Source organism: Aythya marila (assembly GCF_965140915.1).
Source record: "Aythya marila genome assembly, chromosome: 12".
NCBI classification, from domain to species: domain Eukaryota; kingdom Metazoa; phylum Chordata; class Aves; order Anseriformes; family Anatidae; genus Aythya; species Aythya marila.
In genome coordinates this window covers 4,889,849-4,912,141 of record NC_139053.1, presented here as the reverse complement: position 1 = coordinate 4,912,141, position 22,293 = coordinate 4,889,849, and the positions used below count along the sequence as shown (strand labels likewise).

At 36.7% G+C, this 22,293-nt stretch overlaps 1 long non-coding RNA gene across 1 annotated transcript in view; it reads left to right on the top strand.

Moving 5' to 3' along the window:
• Positions 1-17,873, top strand: part of LOC309882689 — a 175,435-nt gene extending 157,562 nt beyond the window's left edge. The window contains exon 3 of the long non-coding RNA XR_014318342.1: positions 17,762-17,873. This is a non-coding gene — a long non-coding RNA (uncharacterized lncRNA). The remainder of the gene's footprint in view (positions 1-17,761) is intronic.
• Positions 17,874-22,293: the final 4,420 nt, after the last annotated feature.

Sequence of the window (22,293 nt, the reverse complement as noted above, 5' to 3'; positions counted from 1 at the left end):
GCAATTTTTCTACCCAAAGTTAATTCTACAATGTTAATGCTTTTTTATTTTAATTTTATTTTTTTCCTATGAAGTTATACCCATTTACTTTTGGCATTCATGAGTTCTGAGTATTTGAACAAACCAAGACATTTTCAGGAGTTTCTCTTATATGTAATAAGAGTCATGGAAGGCTTACATGTAGGCTTCTAACAAACTCTGCATTTAGGAGTAGATTCTTATATCTGTAGGCTGGACAAGTTGGGCTTTTACAAATACATTGTCCCATTACATCTTTCTAATTAAAGATCAGCTGCAGGAAATAGTAAATTTAAAATAGTGATGACAATATTAAAACTTCCTGAGGAAGAAGGATACTATTGAAGATAAGGAGGCAAATATCCTATTAGGAGAAATGGAAATAAATGTTCTATGATGACTCTAAAGCATTGTGCAAGTATTCACAGTGGGCTATAGATGAGAATATGAAAAAGATGAGTGTTATAACATCAAGGGGTATGAATGACAAACAGATGCTAAACAGACAAATGAGCTATGGCTGAAGGAGGCCAGTGCTGTTTTACTGAGGGAAGAGAGAGGAGGAAGAGGTGGATAAAAAAAAAATATAGCCTCAGAGAAAACTGAAAACCATGCTGAGAAGTAGTCTGGAGAAGATCACAGGAAACAGCTTATGGAATTAAAAACATTTGGGAAATTACAGCACTTAGGAGGAATTAAATATAAGAAAGTAATGGTCATCTATGAAAATAGAAACTTCAAAAAGGAAGAAATTGCAGCACAGAACCTGTAGGAGAAGAGCTACAAAATCAGTAGATATGATCTCAGCATAAATAAAGAGAAATGCTAGGGACCCCATGCAACATAGCAGAGTCTCTGGGAAGACCTTTTATGAAGAGTTAACAATAGGCTTTGGCAATAAAGTGCAAGGAAATGTCTAAGAAAGGAATATCTGCCTGAAGTGATGGTCTCCCATCAGTCCCATCATGACTGGGAAGAATGTGTACCAGATATAAATAGCATCTTATTTTTTTTCAAGTGGATATAACTTGTTTTCACTGATACTTCTTACTGTTAATTTGTTAAAGATGCTGAGATTATATAGATAAATATTAACACAATTTACAAATTAATGTAAAATGACATTGGAAGCAGAAACACTAAAATAGTACAAATGTATTTTTTTACTCTCTTAATGAATTAACCATATTGAAAGTATTACTTTCAGACTTTGGCTATCCATGGAAATATTTGTCAAATAATCAGATTTAAAAAATGGATGCAAGTATAGATAAGAAAATGAGTTCATAATGAGAACAGATGCTACAGAGACAAAGGATATCTTCAAAAATCCTATGTGGCTTAATCCTATGGCCATTTTCTATATTTGTTCAGAGTCTAACTTCTACAAGTATTTAAAAAAAAAAAAAAATCTGCTCAGCAGTGCAACATGTGGCTGATTTAGGAGCTGCATACCTGGAATCACTGAATCATATTCATGTTTGAAAAGATTCTAAGATCATCTGGTCCAACCTCTAACCTTACACTGCCAAGTTTACCATTAAACCATGTCCTTAAGTTCTACATCTACACGTTTTCTGAATACCTTCCAGGATGGTTCCCAGGGCAGTCTGTTGCTGCTTGTTCCAGTCAGTTACCTTTTTCTGTATGCTTGCTGAGTAATTTCTGTGCCTAAGATAGCATGAAGTGACACAGAAGCCCCAACTTTCACCTCATTTCCTTTGTGCAAATATTTCTGAGGTGCAGACGTTAGGAAGTAAATACCAACATCTTCTTGAATTGGACAGGAATTTGTCACCTCTGCACCTTTGTAGATCTTGGCCTAACACAGAGTTTCATAAACAGGGCCTAGGTCAATCTGTTTAGTACAATGCTTTCTACCACCACTGATGTAGGAATCAGTTTTAAGTGCTTAATTAGCTGGGGTCATATTTTTAGGTGGTATTGCAAAAGGTCTGTAAATTGAGCATCAGTTTAAAATACACAAATAAATTCATTAAAAAAAAAAAAAAAGTAACAAACATCAGAGTAATGAGAAAAATTTGAGGGGAAAAAAAGTGGAACATCATGAGCTACTCAATTCTGCTCGGCCTGCAATTTAGAAAGAGGAGATGCAGCAAGATTATCAGGGAGACTGTTACAAAAATAGATTTGAAGCTAACCGTAGACTTACTTTTGCAACAGTAAGCACAGCTTTTGGAAATAGTAGAATCTGAATATGAAAGAAAGAACAAAGAAGTCAAAGGCTACAGCAGGTTCCATATGGCAGCAACAAGTGCAAGGCAAGCTAAGCTTACCTCATACAACAGAAGTCTCAAGTGTAGAATGCCAAGCTAGAGCCAAAAAATGAAATTTCCTCCTCATCCACTTGAGCAGATCAGTAACCATGCAGCTGGAGAGAGAACAGGAAACAAAAGAGCTAAGTTTCTGAGAAAACTGAAAGATATGCATGTGCTAGTAGGCCAGTGTTTATGTTGTACTCCTTTATTTCTCCCCAACCACTTTCCTAATTCAGAAGGGTGACCAGCTCCCTCCTAAATCCCCTTCGGGGTTCTGGTAGCAGGACTATTCAAAGGAGAAGCAGAACTGTTTTCTTTAGAAGTTCAGCAACCTTTACTGCAGCCAGGGCCCTCACAAAGTAACAAGGGCCTACCCTAAGGAAGCTGAAAGTTGTTTCACTCCCATAAGAACATGTTGTTCCACCTTCTGTTTATTCAGTCTTTTTCTTAAACCTTAGCCACTTGCAATTTGGCTTCTAGGTTAAAAGAGCTCATTACAGTGGCTTGTCTCTTATGATTCAGAAACCTGAAATAAAGATAATTTAAGCTACATGATTTCTCCTAGTTTAGCTAGCTTCTGGCTCATTTTTTTATTCTTAAAGATGTCCTCAAGTCAACAATACTTAACTAAAATATGCCACATGTTCCAGTTTTGGGAGACATAAATGTCATCTTGACCCAGAACTCTACAACTGTGAACAGTCTTATCTCTAGTTAACCTGCATCAGATATTTCTAGGCAGAGAATACAAGGCTACATGGGCCAGCAGCATGATAAATTGTTTAGTACATTAATTGCATCAGCATAGTACAATACCATTTTGTTCTTAGGTAGCCTTTTTCATTCTAAGTGCCTCAAGATGTACTCCAACTTTTTATGCAACTTGTAGCATAACTCTGCATGGATAATATTGAAAATAATTTTACATATTATACAGAAAGTTTGCTGACATGTTTTCTATTCTTCAGTCTAGTTGTCTTTGTGGTCCAGTTAAGTACAGCTAATGCAATGTTTACCTATAAAGTAATGTTTACCTATAAAGTACCTATAAAGAATTCAAAATAATTATTATGGTCAAAATGTTAAAAAAAAAAAAAAAAAAGGCAAATTATGAAGGTTAGCTTTGATAAATTTTGTTCCATAAAATTTGTTCTAGAAGTAGAAATGTATTATATTGGTCATATAAGTACCTGTCCTGCAAAATTATATTTTCTCAAATTAAATATCTTTGTTGCAGAATTGGCTACAGGTGTATTTTCCTATCTCTTATGGTTTCCAGTACCATGTGAATTCATAGCTCAAAGGAGTGGTGTAATCTCATGTAATAAGTTCCTGAATTAAATATGTATATATTTACATGATATATTGAAGCGGTTTTATTGTATCTTAGTATGAGAGAGATTAGACTACTTTTCTCAAGTATTATTTTGTTTCTTGAACATCATCCGCCGATAACATTAAGTATCTTCCTGAAAGCTTACACAGGGTGCAGAATGGAGGGGTTATGGTTACAATGCAATCCTTAACTTGCCCCTGCTGCACAGGAGCAGAAGAAGAGCTTCAAAGCTGCTGGATGTCTTATATATCTTGTGTGTGCTGCAACAATGCAGCAAGTTATGAACAGGCCTTAAGACTCAAGTCTGAATTCTTGCTTTTATGAGTTTGCATCTCATGCATGAAGACTGTCCATTTTTGCAAGGTACTCAGAAATACAGCCTGCCTGTTAATAGGACTAGTAGGATTGTTTTTGAAGTTTGACGTTAAGATGGGGAACGTCTCCTATTTTTGGTCTGATACTTCTACTAAGTCTGTGCCAGAAGTCAGAGTAAAGTTAAGAGGTTTTATATATAAATTAATTTCAATGATAAAAAATATATTGATAATGGCAATTGTTAATCTCACACAATGTAATGCTCTTCTGTTTTAAAATACTGTAGAATAGAAAATGTTGTTATATTAGTGGGCAGAATCTAAACCCACCCCAGTTTCAGGCTGTACTGAAGAAATAATTTTAAGGTCAAAGATGCATATTCAAAGTTATTCCACGGAGAAAATTTTGAAGTGGTAGCCAGTCTTTAAAAGAATGTTTCAAAAGTACTGAACTGTCTGGTGGAAAGGGAAAAAAAAAAAAAAAAAAAAAAAAAAGTAAATATATAATATATCCTATGACAAAAGATGTCTGAGTTTTCACAACCCCAGCACATGGGCTAGCTTCAGTCCCACCAATACCACAGGCGGATACCACAGGCAGAGCTGCTGCTGTGTCGAATCTGCTTCTGGACAACTTCCACCAGTTTACACCAGGAGGGAAATGGGGTTCCCTGTAACAAGCAGGGCCTTCAGCTGTTCAGAAAACAAACCCTGTATAAATTTTAATTACTTTAGCTGTCTATTGATGATCTGGAAAAGATCTTTTAACAAACCAGGCACATTTAGCTAGGATGTTGCTTTGTCTCTATGCTCTTTCACTGCGTCATCATACAGCAGTGCTGCGATTGAAATTTAAATCCTTCAGTCTTTAGGCCGGTGATGAAACATGGAAGCAAATCCACTTTACCCTCTCACCTTACATTTTGATTTGGTGACATTATCAGGTTTATAGAGATGAGCTTTATCAGTCTCTGCCAATATAGAGAAGAGAACTGAGGGAGAAGATGGCATTACAAATAAGATCTCAAGAATTACATACCAAATCCTATTTTGACTCCAGTGGCACAACTGATATGACTCAACAAAATGAATAGTTGCAAATCACTGGTAGCACCACCTAATGAAATGTCCTTTCTATTCATGAGGTGGATCCCAGTTCATATTTGTATTCTGTAACACAAACTTGAAAAATAAATATATTTTATAAGGGTGGGCTACATCTGAGGAGGAAAATAAGGCACATGCTCATGACAGTGTAAAAAAGCAACTGTTGTCATTTGATACATATCCTACAGGAGAATGCATCTTAGCAGAAGAATCAACAGTTGGATATTCTTGTGAAAGTCAGCAGAAACCCCATCTCTGATTCACAGTTCTGAGACTTTCAAGTACAGGCTTCTTAGAGAGTCAAAATACAGTGTGGTTGACTTAACACGTTCACTGTCTGAAGCAGAAAGATTGAGCATCATGAGTTTCATTATGAAATGGATCCTTTAAATTAGTCCTTAAAATTTATTGTGTGAATCTTAAAGATAAGATGCAGGAACAGTTCTCCCAAGAAGAAGGTGCAGTTGGCCTGCTTTTGGCCTGTTGGGCTATGCTATGCCTTCCTCTTGGCTGTTCTCCCAGGGTGCTTTAGGGCACAAACATGGAACCCTCTGAGAATGTTCCAGAATGCAAGGTTAGTACAGGGGGATGTTATTAACTGAATAATCATATTACTTTCAGTTTTTAGTATTACTGAATTTCAGAGAAAGCAGAAAATTTTCTGAAAAATAGAGTCCTTTTAGATTTGAAGTGCCTGCATGGCAATGTTTTCTCGGCTTTTTTTTTTTTTTTTTTTCTTACAAGTGAAACTAAATCACTGGCCTGTTCACAGAAGAAAATGCTTTGGTCTCAAGGCTTTTGTATTCAATTGGGAGGTTGGACTGTGCTCCAACAAACAGAATTATTCAGCAAGTCATTGCCTTCAAAAAGTAATGTGTAACACCTTGTTTTGTTCCTTGGTTCAAAAGGCACTGTCACTGTTGTACACCAGTGTTTAAAAAAAAAGACTATAATTCATATGCAAACTAAGGGGGGATTCATGATTTCATAATAAAATGTTGAAACGCTTTGATCATGAGCTGGAAGGAGGTGTGAAACAGTGCTTCAGAAACAGACAGATATTTGTGTAATCAGCCTTTATGTATTGCCAGTTCAGAATAATAACATATAAAAAGCCCCAACTTACCTCATCTGCCTGGTACAGCCAAGGCATAAATAAAAGAGAACAATGGAATTACTATTACTCACTCACTGAGCCCCAGCTACATCACTGTATTCTTTATAATTGCTGGCAAGAAGATTAATGTTTTGTTAAATATCAGAGTAAGGTCACAAGGGGGCTTGCAGGGCTGTCTAAACATCTAGGCTTTAAACTCCTTCCTTCCTTTCTTCCTTCCTTCCCCCCCCCCCCTTTTTTTTTCATTTTTTTTTTTAACTTCACGGAAATTAACTTGGGCGTTTCCTTTAGTTATGGTGATTTTTATATTTTCTGTATTTGAAAGGCAGCTTCCATTTTTGACAATGAAAAAAATAGACAAGGGCAGCAATCGTTGTATGGCTGATAAAGCTTAATCACCATATTGATAGGAAGATTGTAAGTTTTTTGTATATTAGAAATAGACATGAGTTCCATTTTGTCTCTCATATCTCTTACTTCACATCTTAGTCTTGTATTCAAATTATGAATATTTTTTCATCACATTAATATCATCATTATCCTAAGTAATGATATATTCTATTTTCAAGCAGCCATCTTAAATGTCTAACTTAGCTTGTGCGCACCAGGGCAATAGAAGATCAGGAGAAAACTTCATAGTTTTGCAAAATGAGATTTATGTTTCCTTAACCCTCAGACTGTATGTATCACCAGAGTGAGTTTACAAGCTCCAATTTCAGCTTTCTTGCAGCAAACAAATACTGTCACTTCTTCAGGTTCTCAAGGTACATAATATCGTACAGCTATCAGCCTTCTGCATTTTTCTTGGCCTGAGGAAATTACAGAAAAAGTTAGAGAAATAGTCTATCATAAACTAACTGTTTTTTTAGGGAAACTAAAACATCTGATACATTAGATAGACCAGCTTCACTTGGGAATGAATGCCAATGTAGGAGTTTTCTGGTAAATATAAACATAGTTGTTTCTGGTGAAGGAGCAATGAGAAATTATATAGTCATCTCTCTTGTTTAGACTATTGCCAGTCATTTGCAGAATGCAAATATCTTTCTCATTTGACTACGTTATCTTCTACATTACACAGGAGCAGTCTGGGCATCAGCAACCACTCTCTTACAAAAATAAAAATAAAAGATAGTATTTTGCAAGTCTCTCTCTATTCTTATTTTTTAGAAGTGAATGGCCACAGGTCCATCTAGCATAGGTTTACTTCCTGGAAGGATTCTTTGAAACAGGTTCTTTTTGCTCTGGAAGCGATCAGTGTGTGGACCAACATGCTGAATGCCACCCGAGTGCCACAAGAACATGATGTGCCCTCCCTTTCCCTGTCATAGTAAGCACACTGAGCAATCACTCTGAGCAATCACTTCTGGAAACACTGAATGGGCCATTAATGGGACCAATAAAACAGAGAAGGATTTGTATTAAAGAATACTTATTCTTTAGTGTCATTTGCACACTAAAACACCCTTAAGTGAAGAACTGAGAGGGCTGAACTGAGAGAACAAAATGGAGGCATTAGGAGTCCTTTAATATCTTTTACTAGAATAGGTCTCGTGTTGAAGTGGAGTAATTTTACATGGCATTACTACTTTTATGTACATTATCTTCAGTTATCTAATATTGAATAAAACTAAGGACTTAAAGCAGTAATATATGGATAGCAATGGTGAAAACTACCCATTTAAATTCTTCCATTTTGCATAGGAGTAATGGTGCTACCAAAGAGCAACAGCTCTATAAGCAGCTCGCAATACATGAACTGCTCTGTGTGATTTCAGAAAAAGAAGTTTAAAAATCTGAGTTAAAGGAGGTAAGAGATATAAGAACCTCTGATCTTAATTCAGTTTAATCTTTGGCATTTGGAAAAAAGTGTTTTACTTCATTGTACTCAATTGTCTGTTAGAAATGAAAAATCATGAAAAATCTGCTACTGTTTTCTTAGTGGCTGGTTGGGAAAATGCTGTCAGTAATTATGTACCAACGGGCATTAAAATGTTGCTATGACTCCTTATTCTCCAGATTTTTGGATGTGAAACTATGAATATTAACTATAGAAAATACAGATGGAGGACTTGATCGACTAATCCAGAAAATATCCTTCAGTTTCATCAGTTGGTCATCCAGAGAGGCCCAGATGACTGGAGACTTGCTAATGTGACACCCATCTATAAGAAGGGTCATAAGAAGGACCCGGGCAACTACAGGCCTGTCAGCCTGATTTTGGTGCCAGAAAAGGTGATGAAACAGATCACCTTGAATGTGATCACGCAACATATGCAGGACAACTGGGGGATGAGGCCCAGTCAGCATGGGTTCGTAAAAGGCAAATCCTGCCTAACCAGCCTCATCTCCTTCTATGACCAGGTGATGCACCTGGTGGATGAGGGAAAGGCTGATGACATAGTCTAAGTAGACTTCAGCAATTCTTTTGACAGTCTCCCACAGTATTCTCCTGTTGAAACTGGCAGCCCGTTGCTTGGACAGGTATACTCTTTGCTGGCTTAAAATCTGTCTGGATGGCCAGGCCCAGAGAGTGGTGGTGAACAGAGTGAAATCCAGCTAGCAAACAGTCCCCAGGGGTCGGTGTTGTGGCCCATCCTCTTTAATATCTTAATTGATGATTTGGATGAGGGAATTGACTGCACCCTTAGTAAGTTTGCAGTCAACACCAAGTTGGTGGAAAGTGTCAAACTGCCAGAGGGTAGGAAAGCCCTGCAGAGGGACCTGGACAGGATGGGTTGATGGGCAGAGATGAATGGGATGAGGTTTGACATAGCTAAGTGCTGGGTCCTGCACTTTGGCCACAACCCCATGCAGTGCTAAAGGTTTGGGGCAGAGTGGCTCGAAAGCTGTGCAGAGGAAAGGGATCTAGGGGTGTTGCTTGATGTTCATCTGAACATGAGCTGGCAGTGTGCCCAGGTGGCCAAGAAGGCCGATGGCATCCTGGCTTTAACAAGAATACTATAGCCAGCAGGACCAGGGAGGTGGTTGTCTGTCCTCCTGTACCCAGCTCTGGTGAGGCTGTACCTTGAATACTGTGTTCAGTTTTGGGCCCCTCACTACAAGAAGGACATTGAAGCCCTGGAGTATGTACAGAGAAGGGCTAGGAAGCTGGTTAAGAGCCTGGAACACAAGTCACGTGAGGAACCGCTGAGGGAGCTGGGGTTGTTTAGTCTGGAGAAGAGAAGGCTCAGCGGGAGAACCTTATTGCTGGCTGAAAGGAAGCTGTGGGGAGCTGGGGGTTGCCTCTTCTCACAAGTAACTAGTGATAGGACTAGAGGGAATTAACTCAAGTTGCACCAGGGGAGGTTTAGTTTGGAAATTAGGAAAAATTTCTTCTCAGAAAGAGTAGTCAGGCATGGGAATAGGTTGCTGAGGAACATGGTGGTGGCACCATCCCTGAGGGTGTGTAAGGAAAGGTTGGGCCTAGCGCTTAGGGACATGATTTAGAGGGTGACTTCGGTGGTAGGGGGATGGTTGGACCAGATGACTGTGGAGGTCTTTTCCAACCGTAATGATTCTATAATTCCTTGTCACCATTAAAAGATGTACCAAGTAGTATTGTTACACCATGATAGATGAATAAATAACGGAGTTTTTTCCTAATGGCTACAATCCACTGCAATCCTAAGAAACAAGATCAGAGACTAGAAGGAATGACAGTGAAGGGGATTCATTTTTTATTTATTTATTTTTATTCATTTTGTTTGTAAGGATTAGTTTTGAACCATAACAAATATTGTGAACAAATTACTTTCTAATTTCAGTTTGTACATTTTCTCTGGAGATGTGAATACTAAGCCTATGTTATATCAGCCAGGGATCTGGTACAGTTTTCTGTACTTAGCAACAAGTGTATTGAAAGGTAAGGACTCAGCAGTCTTGCATCCATTTTTACAACACAAAAATTACTAAATATCAATCAATAAAGGTATACATAAATCTAGCCTCTGATTTTCTAACCTCAGCAGGGCTTGCTGAATGTCCAGTCTGGAGATACTCAAGAGTTTTCACTTCAAGCTTGGCTGGTTAGTTGGTTCTCTTCAAAAAGAAGTTGAGAGAATGTTGTATTATATATTTCCCCATCTGTTCTTGGTATGATTTATCTAAAGTGTAGAGCTGAAGCCCAAGCCTCTGCAGGGAAAATAAATGAAGAGGAAAACTGCAGAGAGAATAGTTCTAGATAGGGGCGTCCATTTCCTCAGTTTTTTGTTAGTACTGGAAATGAGGACTTGGCCAAGATTTTCAGTCTGCCTTCAGACTGTTCAACTCTGTAGCATAAATCTTGTCAAATACGGGGTTTCTTAAAAATTCCTCTCATGGAGATAGCAGGGAGGTTCACATACTAATTTTTGTCAGACTGGGTCACGTAAGTCTTAAAACTGTCCATTATTACCTGCATATGGCTGATCGTGAAGCTCATCTGCCAAAAGCTTTTCACTTTTCCTCACCTTTTCTTCCTTGTGCATGTTTTTTCAGTGATGCTTCTCTAAGAATCATATCTTTGGGATTGTTAATGAGGTTTAAATGAAGAGACCGAACCTAAGTTTTGCCAAAAATCAGAGTGGTGTTGGACTAAGTGAGGCCAATGGACAGTCAGTGGAGACATGCACTCCAGAGTCATTGCAGTTCTTTTAAGGATCTTGTACAGCTATAATCTTAGCCCAACCCCCAAAAAAACATGTTTCTGAGCCAGCTTCAGTGGCTCTTTTGCATTGTGTGCATAAATTTCTTTTCCAGTTCTTCTGGGGTGGCAGAAGGCAAGCCAAGCTGCCATTGTAACATTGCAGCACTGAATGCAATGTTGGTCCCTGAATACTAAAGAGTAGCTTCAGTCCTTCATACAGCATAGCAGAATCAAATATTAGGAAACCTTGAAAACAAAGGTGTTTGCTTGAGTTTTGCATAGTAGGGTCAAGATGAGAAAGGAAGTTGCTAAAGTCAAGGGTGGGAGTTTTATTTTCAGGCTCTTGCTTTTCAGCTCTAAACATAATGCATACCAACAAAAATGTCTTCATTGTACATGTTAAAATGAAAGATTATCATTACTTCATTATGAGTGTTTCATTGGTTGAAAACAAAAGAGTTGGTTAAAACTGTTGCTGGGTGGTCAATTAATGAAAGTATGTGTTGGTAAAATAAATAATAAAGCAGTACAACATCTTTAATGTAGCTGTTTGTTAATAATTTATATATTAACAGGCACAGTAGGCACAACATTTGTAATAAACTTAAATATGTACAAGTATGTATGGTGTGAATAGGAGAAAAGTAATGTGGAAGAAACAACCCTAGCAGATATTAAAGACACATGACATATTAAAACTTAAAAAGTCAAAAAAATTTTCAGGTTAAGGACCTATAAAAGGTATTAATATGTTCAAAAAAAAAAAAAAAAAAAAAAAAAACAAGAATGTGAAATTGATTAGTCTTGTTTTAAAGGATACTTTTCTAAAGACTGGAGTTCTCATGATTTATGTTAAGCCACTATGGGAAAAATAGTTCTACTTAGTTGTTGACCCATTCAGCTGGGCTTACTGTAGTTATTTATCACCTTGTTAATTCAGACAGATGTGATGTCATCTCTCACTGCTCTCATCCAGTCTCTCTGTGCTGCAGTTAAGTTAAACCACTGGAAAAGAACAGTCAGGAGTATAGAAGGGTTCCGTAATTGAAAATAGGTGCAATTTCCAGTTGAACATGCCTGTGATTTGGAACTGACAACAAAAGTGAATATATGAAAGCTTTATTTCTGGGAAAACAAGAACAGGAAGTATTTTCATTTGTAAGTATGTCCAGTGTATGCAGTTCAAGTCAGTGAATGTATTTTAATAAGTACCCTCCCTCCATTATTCCCATTACTTTGAAATACAAAAATGTTACTATGTCAATTATTTTTTTTCCTCAAGGGATTCATGAACAAATAAGTCATTAAATTCCTAGAAAAGGGAGACACTATGATAATCAAAGGTAAGAATGAATAAGCTCAGGAATATAGTATGCCAGCAATGGACATAAGAACAGAATATACCAGCAATATCATGGCCCTGTAAAAAACACATTTTGAATCAGAACACAATATTGGTTTCTGGGATTGTATTTAGTCCATCACTTCATGATAGTTACTGTTGTTTATTAGAAAATATCAAAAAAAACAAGAAAGACATGGGCAAACTGGATTGAGTTCAGTGGAGGGCTGCCACGAAGGTCGGTGCTAGGGCACTTGCTCTGCAGAGAGACTCAGGTATGGGGGCTCATCCAGCCTGGAGAAGGGAGGGTTTCGGGGGACCTGACAGCAGCCCCCAGTACCTGTAGGGGGCTTAGTGAGGAGATGGAACTCTTCACAGTGGTGCGAGGGTGAGAAGCAGGAAGCAAGTTAAAACAAGGGAGGTTCAGGCTGGAGATGAGAAAATTTCCCCCCCAAGGCCAGTAAAGCAGGGGCACAGAGAGATTATATAGTCTCCATCCTTGGAGATTTTCAAGATCCAACTGGATAAAACCCTGACCAGTCTTCACAGACTGTAGCTGACCCAGCTTTGGGCAGGAGGTTGGACTAGAAAACTCCTGAGTCCCTTCTAACCTGAATTATCCCAAAATGCTAAAAACGGAATAAAATTATATTGACCTTACTCATGAAAAAAAGAAGATTGATGTTTCAATATTCTGGAAACATCTCAATTCCAGACTTGAAACTAAAACAGTTTTCCATTTGAAAATACATTAAAATATGGTAATTCAAACAGTTTTCATTATATTTTAACAGAAGAAATCCAGCTCACTCTTCTGAAAGGTTTTGTCGGGACGTGAATTAGCAGGGAGAGAATAGAAAAAAAAAAAAAAAAACTATATTTTTCTGTGATTTTATTGAATTATATGTAGATGATTTGCCTTCAGAGGTGCATGTATATCTCTCAGATTCACCTCCAGGGCCAGAGGTGACCATAAAATTTGGCCAAAAAATGCATCATTGCGTGGGTTTTAGATTGTTCTAGATCAAGTACATGTTATACCAAAGTTACAGAATTCAGAAGCAGCTATCCTACTGAAGACTCTGTGTATGAAAACCAATCTATCAGTAAAAATCAAACAAAATTTTGTTCTGTAACATTAAAGACATTAGGTGGCTACTTCCCAGTAAATTAGAATTATTAGAATTTGGGCACATACAGGCATTTGAAGATCTGCAGTATTTACTTGATGATGAGGCTTTGTAGCCCTTTAGAAAACATTACCCACAACATCTGTCATGATTAAAATCAGATAATTAGATTATAAGTATGTTATTTTTATTTATAAACAAATTTACAAGGAAATATTTGATTTATTGTTACACCTTAGACTAAAAGAGAAATTCTGAGTGGAAGGGAATATTCGGATCTCTTCCACAGAGTTAAATGTGGCCTGCATTTTGTTAAGTCACAGCTGCTCTTAGAATCTGATGCTGTGAATAGATTAGTAGGAATAAATTTTAATTTTAGTTGCAAGACAGGTTAGAGAGCTTTTATATCTCTGAAAAGCATTCAGAGGAACACTGTGGCAGGCCCTGAAATACCATAGACCTCCAACAGTCTAGTTCCCAACAGTCATCACATTACTTTTTTCATAAGGTCAAACTTTACAGCTGAGTTACTACCATAGATAATTCCTTCAGAGATATTTTATCTATTTCATCTTTGCTATATTTGAATTTGAGAACTGCTTTTGCAGAATTACGGTTTGGAAAGATACATCATATCCAATTTAATTTCTTAAAATGACCCAAAAATAAATTGTTACGTGTAGGCAGAAGTCTGCAAATGTTTCATAACCACCTCTTTTGAGTTTGTAGCTGAAAGCATGTATATAGTTTTGAAACCACTGTTTTGCCTAGGTTCATTCATGAAATAGGTCAAGTCCCAAGAGGTGTGTAGAGCTCAGTTTTGTTGCATATAAACCCAAAAATTCATTGGAAGCTTTTGGAACTCAGTAAGATTCTGTGATTGTTTAGTTTGTTCTGGATGTATTGACTATCATAAGAACCTATACAACAACCTAGAACTTAAAAAAAAAAAGAAAAAAATAAAAGGATATTCAGATGTGTTCAGATGTGATTTTAATTGATACAATTGTTTTAATTTTATACTAAAATATCTGTTACTAAGGTTGGAAAATACATTCTATAGTATTTTTGGGAAACACTGAAATACCCTCAAAAACAGATAGTAAAAATAATTTAAAAAGCAAGTTATCTGTAGAGAAAGAAAAGGCTAAGGATGACAAAATAGAAATGGAAACAGAACCCCCTGGATTAATAACTGCTCAAGGGGAGATAGCCTCTTAGCATTCTGAAGATTAAGACCTTTTTTTTGTCATTTCATATATTTAAAATCCAAATGAACATCAAAATTGTATTGCAATACGAAGCACAGGAATTAACCTAAATTGATTACATGGGATATAACCTTTGGAGTCTTATCATACTCCAAATTGACCTACCATAATGGATACATTTTTATACCAAGTAAAGAACAGCATTTTGCCCTTTTTTCCTCACAAGTATCAATGAAGAATTCAGGGGAGGTACCTGCCTACACATGATGAAAGGCATGTGACTCACCAGGGTGAAATGTAGTACAAAGTCAAAAGGAAAAAGAATCAGGTAGGTTGTCTGGAGACAAGGTGGTCTGGGACCTTCAGTCATGTAAAGCTGGTTGGAAATGTGTAGGAGAAACAGATGGAGGAAGAAATTAGAGTGATGCCAAGAAACATGGTGCAAGCACGGATGCAAGCATGATGCAAGGGTGGATCTGGAGGTAAATTTCCAAATTTTCACAGTAATTACTCCTCTGAATTGTTCTATCAGAATTGGCAGACCTTTATATTCTTTCATCATCCCTTAAACTCCACAATTTGAAATCATGCAGTTCTAGCTTGTCATTATTTGTCTGTTTTTAATTGCATCAAAACCTCTCTTACTTCATATCTAGTCCCCATCCTTGTTTGAGGGCTCCAGCCCTTGCGGTAGGAAGCTTAGTGAACAGCAAGGGATGGGGTGTATGTTACTGGGTGTGCACACTGGAGGGTGCTAGCATTTAGAAAAGTGTGCACTAATTGTGATGGGGTCTTGCCACACTGAGAAATCGAGATGGAAGATATGGGGTTTTGTCATCTAGTTGTTGTAGGAGAGCAAACTGTGACTGTGTGTCTGTATTCTGATTTAGCTTATCATCAGGCTAGGCAAACATTCAATACTTTTTGATCTTTATTGGAAAATCTGGAGTCAGACTATGATTTCTATTGCTTATATTACATATGCTGATTGCAGCTATATGCACTTCCGCAGCTTATATAATTTTCCTATTAGCTTATTTGTCCTTGTTTATATGTGTATTTATTTGTGCTTTCCTCAGGCTATTTTGAATGCCATTGGGGAGTTAAAGAAGATATATGGCATGTTCTAAAGAAATGCAATAAAAGATAATATAGCATATTTCTTCCACGCCTGGGTATATTAATTCTTGCTTACATAAGAAAATACACAAAACAAATTGTAAACAAGGAATCATTTGGAATCAGATTATGCATGAATAATGATACACAGTCTCATCTCAGATACAAACAAAAAAAAAATGTAGTTTTACTGCTAATGGTTTTAGGAAACATTTTTTCTTTTTCAAAGGAAATTACTCAATGTAATAAAAGCATGCTTTAAAAAAAAATAAGTAGATTAATTTACATTTTCTTTCAATAAAAAATAAATAATCATAAATACCATACTTAGCCCTAAAAGAGGGCTCCTTCACACATAGCTGTCTTGGTGATGGAGTTTGACCTTGGCTTTATGATACTCATGTCTGTTTTCTTGAAAAAAAATATTTCTGGCTTTTATGGTTTCTTCTTTGCCTGAAGTTCTTTTTTTTTCACTTACTGTTGATCACTTTGCATCTGACTCAAAACTTATCAATGGGGAAATTCCTACCAGCTCCACTGGCCTTTAGTATCAGGTTCTGTAGGCTTACTCCTTTTGCCAGAGAAGTTTATTGCAAAACTTCTATGGACTTCAGGGTCTCTTCTGCCCAGGACTTTTAGATATTATTGCACGCAGTCACACTTCATTTGTTCATTGACTTTTCCTAGTCTGTTACACCAGAAATTTTTTACATAGAAGGATAATTTTTAAAAAGGTGTAACTTCAAAAGTCAAAAAAAAAAAAAAAAAAAGCATTATATTTAGGGCACAGGTTCAGTTTAAGAATGTGGGTACAGAAAGAGATAGTTTTCTTTGCTTACACTGAGTAAACCTTCTCAAGTGGTTGCACGATGGAGGTTTTAATTCGTAACCCTGATCTGGCTACACGTACAATTCTAATAAAGTTTAATGAACATTATTAAAAGTTTATATGCAAGCAAATAGGGTTGCACATTTGGAGTAGTCATTACTGCCCTCCAAAACAGAAGTAGTTTGAGGTAGCTCCAATTTTCTGTTCACAGAAATAGCAGCATCAGGACAGTAAGAAGGCGAGTAGGATACCCCAATTCTCCAAAATGTATAGTATTTTGAGTATTTTAATGGGTAGCAAGAGTACTTGTTTTGCAAAGTAAAATAGGAAACAACACTTCTTTACAATGTTTCTTTGGATATAAAATTACACATACTGTAATAATGCTCAAATATTCAGTAGTTTTAGAGTGCAGATAGAGAGCTGGCCGCTCATCCCTGAAGCAGCAGCTCACTGATGGCAGCGTACAGTAAGGAGCATGCACCACATGCTTCCCTGTCTTGCCCTGAACCGTGTCTTGTAGCTGTTTCTTAATCACTGCCTAACTGCTTCTGCAGGTGTTGAGATAAGATTACAAATACTACTAAAAGGCTTTAATTGAAGCTAACTTAGCAGTAGAAAAACAATTTAGCTTCACTCTGTTGTTGCTTTGGCTCATCTTCATCATGTGCAACTCAGAACAAAATACTGCTGGAAGATTTGCTGAACAGAAGTTGTCAGGACTGAGGTTGTTACTCCCATGAACTGGGTTTACACCTGTAATGACTCAGACTGAATGTCTGAGACCAGAGGGCCTGATCTGGAAAAGATAATCGTTTGAATAAGTTGATTATTTTGTTAACTCCCATTGGTTCAAGGGAGGTTAGTCCTACAAATAAAGTTACTCATGTACTTAACTCTTTGCCAGATCAGGTATTGTAAACTCTCTGGGGGAGGACCCATGTTTTTTTTTTATTTGTCTGTAAAGTGCCATGTATACCTATGGCACTGTATAAATAAATAATAATAATAGAAACAATAAAAACCATCTAGGGATTACGAAGGCCTTTTAAAGAGGCCAAATGTTCTTCACATAAATCTTGGATCTAATTTGAGCTCTAATAAGCTCCATTTCCTGCTTTTCCAATATTTTTAAGCCGCATTGCAATAGCTATCTTTTTTTTTTTTTTTTTTTTTTTTTTTTTTTAACAGTTGTTTTAAAAGGGCCCTAAGGCAAGCATCTAATCAACCTAATGGAATTTTCCATGCAGTTAAGTGTTTTATTCAGCTCAAAACATTGTCTTTGATTAGACTTACCACCTTCCCTTTTGCCCTTTTACATTATTTTGGCAGGCTCTGCAGGTGTAAAAGCTCCATCTCCAGTGCAGCTCCATCGTGTGTGAAACAGCCTCACTGTGTGTGCTTGCATGGCTGCCTCTGAGCTGGAGGTGAAAACTTTGGAGCCAGCCCTGCAGTCCCAGTCCCAGCTTTGGATCTGCCCATGCTACCTTCCAGACACAGGACAGCCCTTTGTACCAGGTACTCAGGTCAGCTTTTAAGTAGCTAATGCGTATCCTGCTGGTAGCCATGGAGTACTGAACGCAGCCTCGGCTGACTGTCCTAGGATATTTGCCTGGAGCCTGGGATAGCCCTCTTAAATGGCAGTGTGGGTTATTCTCTTTAGGTAGTGGCTAGTTCAGGTGCTTTAAATGAACTGGTTTAGCCTTTCAACCTTTTTTTTTCCCTTGTTTTTCAAGTATTAAAATTGGCTTAAATCATATGAGGGTATAGCTTACTACATTATGCTTAATGTTTACCTACCTCATGAGATGTTGTGAAGATTTTTAAAGTAATATTTATACAGCATTTTGAAGATGAAAAGCATTGCATAAGTGATAATTATTATCTACATTTATTTTCATGCCTCAGTTGAAACATCTTTTTCTCTTTGTCTAAGATACTTAATTTTTCTTCTCCTCCTTTTTTTTTTTTTTTTTTTTTTTTTTTTTAAATCACTGTGTTATTTAACTTTATATGAGATTTTGGGATATAATGTTGGAGAAGAAAGGTGCTGTACAGGTTATTTTATACTGTGTCAGACAGTTCTCTTGCTATTTTTTTTCATCCCATGATGAACTGATGTTTTCACCATCCCAATTTGCAACCAGAGGTTTATTCATGCCAGAAGAGAGGAATAGTTTGATTGTTCAGGAAATCAGCCAAGAACTCAGAAGGTCTAGATTTTCTCCATTCTGAAACAGGTTTCTTGTTTGACATTGGAAAAGTCACTTAATTTCTTCATAGCTGGCCATCTGTAAAGCAGAAATGATGTTTCCCTACTGTGTACTTGGGTTGTAATATTACTTTTCTATATTAGGCAGTGTTCACAAGTGTGATAGGAGAACCAATATACTTCAAAAGGCATTGTTAATCTCCTGCGTGCAGATCACTCATAGGATCCAGTGACTTACAAAATGGATATGAGGCCTACATTTCAGAAATACATACTAATTTAACTCTCAGTTAAGTAAGGGAGACATTTTCTGTCTTTTTTTTTATGGAGAATCAGTACACAGTCTTTTAAAATAATTAATGGGTGTATCTCTAAGGTGTCTGTGAATGTCTAGTTACAAGCAAGAAGATAAATACAAGACTCCTGGTTAGGCCCCCAGAAAAACTATGATGAAGTTGTTTCTGTGAATTCTATTTTGGATACGCATTTCTGTGCTTATGTGTCAGATAAAAGTGGTCATTTCATTCCATTACCTAGAGTCCTTTTGTGACATGATATGTAAAGGCATGTCTTCTGGATAATATTATAATTTTGATTGCTATTGATGGACCATATATTAATAATTAGATATAGGGGCCTATGTGTTTATCCACCTTTCTAGGTGGAGGCTCATATATTCAAGTTATTCCTCACTGTAAGTAGTAGGAGAAAAATCTAAAGGCGTTGTACAATATTCAAAGAGACAAAGGTTTATAAACATAAACAGTCATGTTTTTGTTATTGTTACTTGAGCAGCATGCAATGCTGAAAATGTGGTAAGATGGAGATCAAAATTTATCATATTTTAATTGAATTCAGTTATGCTTTTCAAATGGTTCCTCTGTCCCAGTGGGAGTGATCCATGGCAAGATAATGTTACTTAATAGTTTTATTTCTAAAATGCACCTTCTTCTCTCTATGCATGCAAGTGCTTTACAGCTCAATAAAAACCATTGTGAAACAGACACTAAAACATTATCCTAAAAATCATTTCAATTTCCTCCTTAAATGTAGCCATTAAAGTAATAAAAAGAGGTCTACTACACAAGGAAAAATTGAGAAACAGAGAAGTTTGTATGTGGTGATAACAGATCATTCTAATCATGTTGAAGCTTCTATCAGTTGCAGTTTCGCTATCTTGAAATTGTACTGATACACTCAGATCCAGCATTCCCCCCTGAAATAAGGTTGGCTACTTAAAGAGGTATACATCTGCTGAGTGTATTAATTTTGGAGAATGAAGATGAAGTTATAACCTATGAAAGGCTCTAAATTCTTTATACTTTTGCAGCTGATAATGTTCACAAAGATTAAATTGATTATTACTGGAAGCTAATCCAGTAGAGTCATTGTATTCCTGTCCAGTTCTGATGTTCTTCTCCAGTACATCCAATACTAAAGATTAAATGTGGGCTTCAACATACTCAAGGGAATTTCCTTCTTTAAAGGGAGGAAATCACCCTAACTTCTGTAATTTACCTTGCTTTTCTTAATAAAAGAGATGTGAAGGAGTCATAGAATGTTTTTTGTTTGTATGTTCAGTCTTCTCTTATAAAAAGAGATATTAAGAAACAAGTTTTGTCATGCTGTGAAAGAGGCACTCAAAAAGAAAGGTAGGAAATTGTGTCCTGCACTCACTGTTTTTACAGACAGAAATGATGGATTATGTTAATTATGTTATGCACTATGGCAGTAGACCTGTGCATCAAATGGTGTCCTCTTAGCTGATGGTATTGCTTACAGAAACCTGATTTCTAGAAATTGTGTATCAAGTATTTTATTTTATTTTTATCTACTGGCTTGTGACAAATGTATTTTTTCAAAAACCCACATATTGCTGCCTAGGGGCTTGTTTTTCAACCGAAGCTTCTACAGAGGTAGAAGAGATGAAAATGCCTGAACAATGACTTAGTTTGCCATTCACAGTGTGATGATGCAGAAATCATCGCACAGTATTGAGTAAGAAAGAGTAGCTTCCTTCTAAAATTGTTTAGCCTAAATCTTGAAGCTAATATTTCTTGGCAGTTATAAAACTTTCTGAAAAGACACCTAGTGATAAAAAAGCAGGGTGGTATTACAGAACCAAATGTGTACTTACTAAACATGAAAGTGCACATTATCATGCCAGGTAGATCGTGGGTTTAAAGGGTTGTTTTTAACCTTGGATAGTTAGCAGGAAACAAGAAGATGACAGGAAATTATTTCCTATGGGATAGTAGCTGTGGTTAAACTTCTGGGTTTCAGTGCACTGGTTAGTATTTTGATGCGTTTGCCATCCATGAGACCAGAACAGCCATGTGGGACTCCTAATAAACAAGGCTTTGAGCTGAGGTCACACTAAATGAATCCACTGAAGGATCACTTCAGTCCCAGAAGCCCCCAGCAGTTGTCTGTAGTCACTGCCTGAAGTAGTACCTCATTTGAGTGTTTCAAAATTAAGAGTTCTTTACTATGTGAAACATCTTTGTGCGTTGCCCTAAATGTATTTTTTCTTCTTCAGTGATGGAAGTCTTCCATTAGCTTCCACTCTGTTTGTCACCTTGACATCATTTGTGATAACGATCTTTTCATACTTCTCCACATACCATCTTTTTCATTACAGAAGTGTACTCTGGTCAAGGAATTCAAGCTAAGCACTCCCAAATGTTAAAGGTATTTGAAAGCCAAACCCAACTCTGCATCCACATTTTACAGTCCTTGAGAGAATAGAAACAAAGTGCATGGGTGAAGCTTTGGCTCAGTTAAGTGATTAGCAAATTCCTAGTTGAAATGAGCAGGGCAGATATGTGTTCAAATTATCAATAGCTCTAGCCATTTAAATGGGTTTTGAAATAAGAATCTGGATGTGAATCCTGCTTTATTAGTTTCTGTTGAGAAGTGAATTCAACTTTACAAAGAGATTTCTGCTTACATTTTAGTCCCAACTAAATTCGGCTTTCCTAAAACAATCTGAGAACTTAAATGAATTTCCTGTCCATGTGCATTTGTAATTTTTTTACTACTCTTTTTTTTTTTTTTGATAGCACATTGTTTTATTCTTTCAGTCTTTAAAAAAAAATGAGAGAGAGAATGGGAGAGAAAAGAAAAACCTGCCACAAAAGTGGAATTTTTTTTATTGCATTTCATTTTAAGTCATCTTTTTAAAGATCTGTCATTTATACAATGACAAGAAAACTTTCTAAATTGGAACTAATTTATGAATTCCTTCTTTTTGGCATAATGTCACTTTGCAAGTTAAAATGATAATGACTGGAAAGATCAAATCTGTTTATCTAAAAAAAGAAGAGGGGTTTTAAGAGTTTGCTCTCATTAAAAAAATCTTTGCAAACTCTGTACACAAGCAGACATTATAGATTTTTATGAGTGCAAAAATCCTTTTGGTTAAGAAGAAACTGTAGCTGGGAAAGGTAGTTTGAATTTGAAGACATCTCAACATCTCTTTGACAACTATAGGTAGTTGAAATCTCCATATTTTTCAATTCTGTGATTGCTGGAATACATGTGTAACCTAATGCTGCGGCCAAACCAGCCCCTGAGCGCACTCCATACATCAGTGGCTTCTTCCTACTCACCCTTCCATTCATATACAATCCAGTATTCACAAAGTGGTGTG